General features: G+C 48.7%; 1 non-coding gene across 1 annotated transcript; it reads right to left on the bottom strand.

Annotated features, from left to right (window-relative positions):
• Window positions 1-7,354: 7,354 nt before the first annotated feature.
• On the bottom strand, window positions 7,355-7,426 carry TRNAQ-CUG (transfer RNA glutamine (anticodon CUG)). The gene has a single exon. It is a non-coding gene; the product is annotated as a tRNA-Gln (tRNA).
• Between the last annotated feature and the right edge of the window lie 119 nt (window positions 7,427-7,545).

Genomic DNA, 7,545 nt, shown 5'->3' on the forward strand with positions numbered 1-7,545 from the left:
TCCTTTTGGTGGAGCCCTACCGTAATCCTGAGTACTCTCTGCAAACACAGAACAGCAGATTGCTTTTGCTCTGAAGAGTATACTCTCAATCAGGTAAGAAAAAACAAGAGGAAAAATACTGGATGAATTTGTACTAGTGGCAAATATCTTAATAATTCTGTGATTTTGGAGGGGCTTGGTTGTATTAAGCCAAAAGGAGTTGCTGAGCATGAAAACAGAGAATATAAAGTAGGAATGTCTGCATTATTTGCACGATCATAACACTATTATCTTCTGGATTTCACAGGGAACTGAATTTTTTAAACTGTATTCATGCTAGAATAATTAAGCATCTGTCTTGAACTGTGTGCACATTGCAGCTAACCAGCTTGGAAACAGGCCAAAACTTGAAGCAATTTTTAGAAGAATTGCAGAATCAATACGTCAATTCCCATTAATCTGGTGTCAGAGGAAACAAATGTGTACCTGTCTGAAGCCTGTGCGTTCCCTGCAGAGATGTACTAAAATTGGCATCTTCTGTCTGCCTTCCTTCCCCGTGCCCTCCAAACATCAGAAACCAGGGTCAGAATGGGGAAACCTTGCCTGGCTCCAAAATCTAATGGAGCCTGTTTTAGTAATGCAGAATCCTGGCCGGGTTATAGACAAAGTCTTGGCCAAATCCAAGTCATCCCAAACTCTACCCCACCCACTGCACCAAGTTCCTTGTTGCTCCCCTGCTGCTCCAGTCCCTCCAAAATGCATCTCCACTCCAGCGCTGAAAACATCGAGGCAAGCCGAGATGGACCTCCTTTCAGCCTGCCAAAGCCACAAGCTGTAATTCTGCACGGTGGTGACACAATATTAATGACTAAGCATAATCGAGAGTACATTTTAAACCAGCCAGAGTTCTTGCTCTATCCAAGCTCCAGAAAATGTGCGGTGTTCCAAACATCTTGCACATCTTGCTCGCTGCACAGCTGGCCACTGAGAAAAATCTTGTCCCAGAAGGTTTGCTCGAGCACACGAAATGCATTTTTAGCATCCCAAAGGTGTGCGTGCTCACAGAGCTGAGAGCACAACCTGCCTGACAGCAGCTGTCCAGAGAAAGGAGCAGGGAAGAGGCAATGGGTGATGAGATTAGCCCCCACAGAAGGAGACTCCTGTTTGGAATATCAACACATCTTTTCAGTCTCTCTCATTGCGATTGTTTGTGCTTTTATCAAATTTTCAGTTTGCTTCTTAAGCTACGGGACCAGATGGCTCCCATGCATTACGCACTGAATCATAGCAAGGCTTGAGGTATTTGTTATGTGTAGCAGCAAACACATGCGCTGGACCAGGTTAAACTCTGTCACAGTGAGCATATGGCGCGTGCTGCCTATGGATGGCACTACAGCAGGTATCTATATATACATACGGTCAGGAGACTGGAGTATCTTGTCTTCCTGCAGGTTGTCAGGAAAATGACTGCCATACCTTCAACACAGATAGCAAGAAATAGAGGCAGTGCAGCGACACATGGCACAGGACAGATGCTAGGCGCTTCCCGTGATGCGCAGTGCCTGATGGCAAGGAATCCTGGTGGGCCAAGGACAGGAGGCTCCTGTTCCCCCTCTGATTTCCCCTTCCCTTCCCCGCTTGTGATTCAGCTGGTGCTGACACCTTGCCCGCTGCCTGTTTGCACAGCCAACAGCCGTGGGCAGTACTGCTGGCCACCAGGCCCCTGCTGGAAAAGGAGATAACCTCACTGCTTGAGAGCATCTTTGCCTCTGGCATTTTTTAAATGGAAGACAAATGCTATTTTCTCCTCACTTGCCTCACGCAGATGTGGGGTAAATTCAAGGCGTGGCACACCTGTAAAACTAGAGTGAAGGACAGGGGAGCAAACGCAACACTCACTGCTCAGCGGAGGGTAAGGCTGCAGGGTTCATACAGAATGATTTGTGCTTCAGGGGCAAGACCGTAAAACTCACCCTGCAGTCGTCCCTCGCTGATGTATCGCAAACACCCATTTCTGAGCACTGAAAGACACTGAAATAATGCAAGACGGTTTTTGGATTCCTAGGAGATGACGGTTTCAGACAAGCTGAGACTGCCGTGCTGGGACTCGGTGCAAGGAACAGATCCCAGGGTGGTTGAGGGATGTCCCGAACAGCATGACTTGACAAGGTCTGTGTGCTCTGGGTCACGCAGTGAAGGAGTTGCCAAGCAGCTGGCCGCTTTCCGACAGCCACACTTCACCCCAAGTATTTTCTGGGATGAGAAAATTATCTTCTGGCTATTTTTCAGCCTCCTTTTCTTCGTAGGTATTTGACATAGCCCCTGTGTTCAGAGTGACAGGACATATCATGTGCAGGTGCTGTGACAGGCACGAGTGCCGGCAGCGGGACGCCTGGCAGGGATGGGAACAGCGACCGGGAATGTCAACACCGCAGCCTGGGCAGAGCAGCTCTGAGGCAGGTTAATGCGTGTTGCCACCACCTTTGAGGTCAGCATTGGGCTCGCTTTAGCAGTCCTATAAATAGATGTCCAAGGTTGACCGAGAAGAGGATTTGGCTCTATGGATCTTGTTCAGCATTCCCAAGAGAGGAAGGCAGCTTCTTTTCCTTTTTCTCTTCCAGCCTCTAACCTTGAGTTGGTCTCTGTGGGAAACATTCGCGGCCTTTGCCAAACAGAGCTGCCGCTGTGAGCCAGACGTCCTGCTGCGTTGCACAAGCCATACGTACGCGTCTCATCAACTTGCAAACCCAGACCTAATTCCGCTAAAGACTCAAACCAATTCCTCACTGGCAAAAATGGGGAAAAAACCCAAACAAACCTGGAGCCTAATTGCTTGAAAGCAGTGGGACACCTAGTGGGTTTATAGGGAATATCTTTGGGATTATCAGCAACATTTTGTCATTTTCTTGGCAAACCCAACTATGAACACATTTATAGAGGTATCATTGAAATATCAGGGTTTCTATTTAATAAATTAATCTTGTTATAGCTGTTACAGCCTCCGGTTTGCCTGAAGAAGTTATTGCACCCTATAAAAAAACAATGAGTATTGTTTGAATGATTTGAAAAAAAAATAATTGCGGCGAACTGGATGGTTCTCAAGGTCTGGGAACAGGAGGAAGGGTATTCTGCCATATCAAAGCCATCCCAGTTGTTCCATCTGACAGCTCTCTAATGATCTTAATGAGCAAGGTTTTATAGTCTCAGCCTGGCTCCCTGGATAATTGTACAGCTTCACAACACGCATCGCCACACTGAGCACAGCCAGCCAGCTCCCTGGGTTGGTTCAGCAGTGAATGAATTGGCCACAGAAATCAAAAGATGCCTTCTTCATTCCCCAGAGCTGAGCTTCTGAATCCAAATTAGAAGACGATGGGACATGTGATAACGCTTGCACGGCTGTTGTGGACATTGTATTTGTCTGGTAGTGATACCAACATCAAGCAGATTTTGACCCTATATAGGAAATAAAACCCTCTGGAAGGGTGTAGTAAGAGGAAGAAGATTCTGAGATATGTCTCAGAAATTATATCTTGGCCAGCAATTATCCTGGAGCTGCCAGTATTATCTTGCTAGTGTGTCTCCGGAGGCAGCAGACGCAGACAAGGAGATGCGTGTTGAGTCCAAAATGGGTGCAGGAAATTGATGACTTCATTTTGACAGTCATCACAAGAAACACCAAGTCATCGAGTCTGTTGCCTTCGATCCCTGTTCCCGAAGCATGCCAAAAGCTTCCCTTCCCTTCTGCTTACCATAATATTGTCCCAGTGAAAAAACGTCTCCAGAAGACGGTTAATTTTTCCAGAGCTGCTCCCTTCCCATTCTTTCTTCAGTGCTGCAGAGATCCCTATTGAACAGCAAAACCAGGATGAGGTTTGATTTTGGACAGGTCCCCATTCAGATCCAGGTCCTTTTTTATTCCAACTCCAGGGTTAGGAAACAAAAGGCTGATACAGCAAATAATTTTTATTGGGTCCATTTCATCTTATGTATTATTTTCTTCTTAGAGCTGCAGAACTAGAAAGGGAATGTAGCGGATGCTGGAATTCAAGTGAGTTATCAGCAGAAAAATTCCTACTGACTCCATGCATTTTCATTACTCCTACCTCTGGCATGGAATTACCTGAAAAATAGAAATCCTTCTACATTGTAGACCCTTTAATTTGGTCCAGGGTTTTAGAAAGAGAGGCGTTTTTTTATTTCAATGCATGAATTTTACACTTTAAGTTGTTTTTTTTTTCTGACTGCCATGAGAAACTGAGGGTAGGGAGTGCTAGGAGTGTGCCTTTCTCTAATTCAGCAGCTGGGTTGGAAAGCTTGAATTATCTCTGCATAATTGCAATGATTCATGGATTGTTACAAAATTGCAAAGTATTGATTGGATTTCCCCCTTAGGAAGTATTTCTCCTCTGATAAAACAGAGAAGGTTCTGGGGCTTCGCTTTTGTCCTTCCTGCCTTCCGCCCCGGGGAAACCAGTGGCTTCTTTCATCTGGGAAACGGGAATTTGGGTCAACAGCCATTCAAGGACAATTCTGAATTATCGCGATTTCCAATTCCAGATCTTTCCCTGAGCTTTGCAAAGCATGAACAAGGATTTCAGAGCCAGAAAAGCTGAAACCAGCAGCAAATACAGGCCATCTCTGTTTCACATTCTTCTACTTCCATGTCAAATACCACTGGTGTATTCTGCAAAGAGACCTTAACCTTGTTGTGTGAAGCTACAACCGCCAAAGACCGTGGCAAATTTCCTCCTTTATTAGGCCAGGATTTCTCTTGGGGTCTCAGGAGTCGGTGGCAGGAAGGAAGTGGGAGAATGAAGTGAGAATCGGGCACGGGGAGAGCCTGATGCAGAGCGCCTGGGGCTGAGCAGCTCGGAGCCGATAGCCCCGACACACATCTGCGCCTTAATGGTGCTGCCGAGGCAAAGCTGGGGCCTTTTTGGCAGCTGCTCTATGAATTTCCAGAACAGAACCATAAATACACAGTTATGAGTGTGACCTCTGCTTCTTTTCTTCGCTAAATTGAACATCCAAGGGCCAGCTGAGTATCATTCCTTGTCTCTGCTCCAGTTGCTTGGAACGTGTTGCCTCAGCAAACGGTCGCGCCTAAGCACAAACCGAAGAATTACGAGGGTGCGCTAATTCAGGATTTGCAATGAATTTAGTGTTCCCGCAAGGATGACACTAATGGCAATTAATGCAGCAGAAATGCCAGCGCTGAGTGACTCTTCTCACATTAAAAGCCATCATTCCCAGAGCACAGAGTCCTCTGTTATTTCAGGCCTGAACTCTGCTTTTTGGCCATGTTTCATACACATGGGAGGTGTCCCAGGCCATCCCCGGGAGGGGACACAAAGAAAGAGCAGAGCAGCCAAAACCAGTCTGCGCTGACAGCGACATTTCCCAAGGGTTTGTATATTCTCATCTGGGGCTTGCCTGAACAGGAACAAAATTAACCCAGGACTGAACAGAATACAAGACTTTGATTTCTGGAGCTCCCTGCTAGCCCAGCGCTATCCTCATGCCCTGCTGTCTGTTGAGTCTTGTTAAGATGCAAAGTCCTTCCTGCTGTTTCAGTTTTCACCATGAAGAACCTGATTATAAATGATCAAATGCATTTAAACAGGCTTAGCTAGAAATAACCCCTGCTGCCGCTCATACGCATGGCAATCTGCAGAAATTTTCACGTTACAGTGCACGACTGGTAAAAACGCCTCTGCTTCGTAGTGTCGTGAGTTCAACAAGCGATAGCGGTACAGCAATGCAAGACTGATTTTTAGCTCAGCCAGAAAAGCCACTGTCCTCACTTTGTGCCCTGAAGTCTCGCGTAGGACGAGCCAGTTCCAGATGAGGAACAACTGCACTTTGGTGCAAGAGGAATTAACGCTTACGCACATGCAAAATGTAAATAAAGGGTGTTTCCAGGCTCACAAACAAAATCCAAAACACAAAAAGGAGAACAGCTCTTACAGGAGGATAATGAAAAATACTTCATCAGTGTTGTTGTTACTTTCTTTAGAACTAATATCAATTCTGGAGGATGAAACCAGGGCTGAGAAATGTCAAGAGAAAATGAACAGCTTTTTAACAACAACATTCAGTGGAGAACTGCAAATAGGATGCGAGATGGAAATGTTAACTACTGAGTTACAAATATACCCCAGCCCCTGAACATCAAAGAACCCATTACCAATTTTAATGCACTACTCAGTGCAGTAGGATAACTGCTGAGAAGAGTGGCAGGAGTGGGACAAGCATCTTCAGACTCCAGATTTTGGGCATTGGGGTTCATCTGGAGATAAAAAGCATGAATCTAAAGATGACGCACACTACAGCACCAGAGTGCGTTCTGCTCCTGCGAGGTCTGGCCTTGCCATGCCCTTACGGAACTGGCACGTGCCATGATTCCCATGGGACACGCGGAGCGGGGTGCTGGGGATGCGACGCCCCGAACGCTCGTTGGGTTTTGTGCCCCTGCGGGAAGCTGGAGGTACCTGACCTGCCAGGGCACGCCGGGGGCTGGCGGCAGGACACGGCCTGAGCCCAGACCCCAACTCTCTGACCTCACCCACGCGCTCCCGGAGAGCCGCGCTCCCGCGGTGTGACACAGCGCGGTCACACGTCGGGTGGCTTTGCTATCAGTGCTTTCTTCTCCCGGCGTAGAAGCTCTGATGCAGCATAAACTGTTTATTTTTAATAAATAGAGGACCACGTTACGGTTCGTTATCGTCCCAGCAGACAGTAACTGATGCGCAGCGCTGCCGCCGATGCCCAGGGGTTTCTCTCCATGCTCAGAAACGAGCACACAGCCGCTGGCTGCGGAGACGGCGAACGCACTGCAGCTGCTGACGGCAAGCTGGTGGAAAAAAGAGCAGTTTTAGGGGCTTTGGTTTAACCCCTTGGACAAAAGCGCTATTTTTATCCTCTTCTGTTCATGTCTCGGGCCTGCGCCAAGGGAAGCTGATGGCAAAGTCGGTGTCTGCCTGGGCACAGTGGCAGCCGAGGGGATTCCTTCGGGGAAGGGGAGCGGGGTGGGCACCAGCGGGGACGCTTTGCACCTCCTGAGCTGACAGAGCTCGTTGGGGTCTCGGATGCCTCCACCGCCGGCTCTATCGCCTTCGCCCGCTGCTCGCGTTCCGGTTCACCGGAGGGATGCGTGAGGCGCGGGGGGCTTCCCGCCAGCCGGGCCCAAACCCCGCCGCAGGTCTGGGAGCCATCACCTGGGAGCAGGGCACCGGGCTGGTGGGGCGGCGAGGGCTGCCTGGGGCAGCTGCGGGGAGCGGGTCTGGCCCAGCTCCGGGCTGAGGAGGTGAGAAAAAAATATCAAAAACCAAAGAAGAGAAAGGGAAAAAAAAAAAACAAAAAAAAAAACCCCAGGTTCCACCGAGATTTGAACTCGGATCGCTGGATTCAGAGTCCAGAGTGCTAACCATTACACCATGGAACCACGTTGTTCACACCCCCTCCCGACCCGCACTAGGCCCTTCCCACCACCCCCGGGCTCCCGCTGCAGCCTGTCCCCGGGACCGGGACCGGGACCGGGACCGGGACCGGGACCGGGACGGG

This window comes from Opisthocomus hoazin, chromosome 10 (genome assembly GCF_030867145.1).
Source record: "Opisthocomus hoazin isolate bOpiHoa1 chromosome 10, bOpiHoa1.hap1, whole genome shotgun sequence".
NCBI lineage: Eukaryota > Metazoa > Chordata > Aves > Opisthocomiformes > Opisthocomidae > Opisthocomus > Opisthocomus hoazin.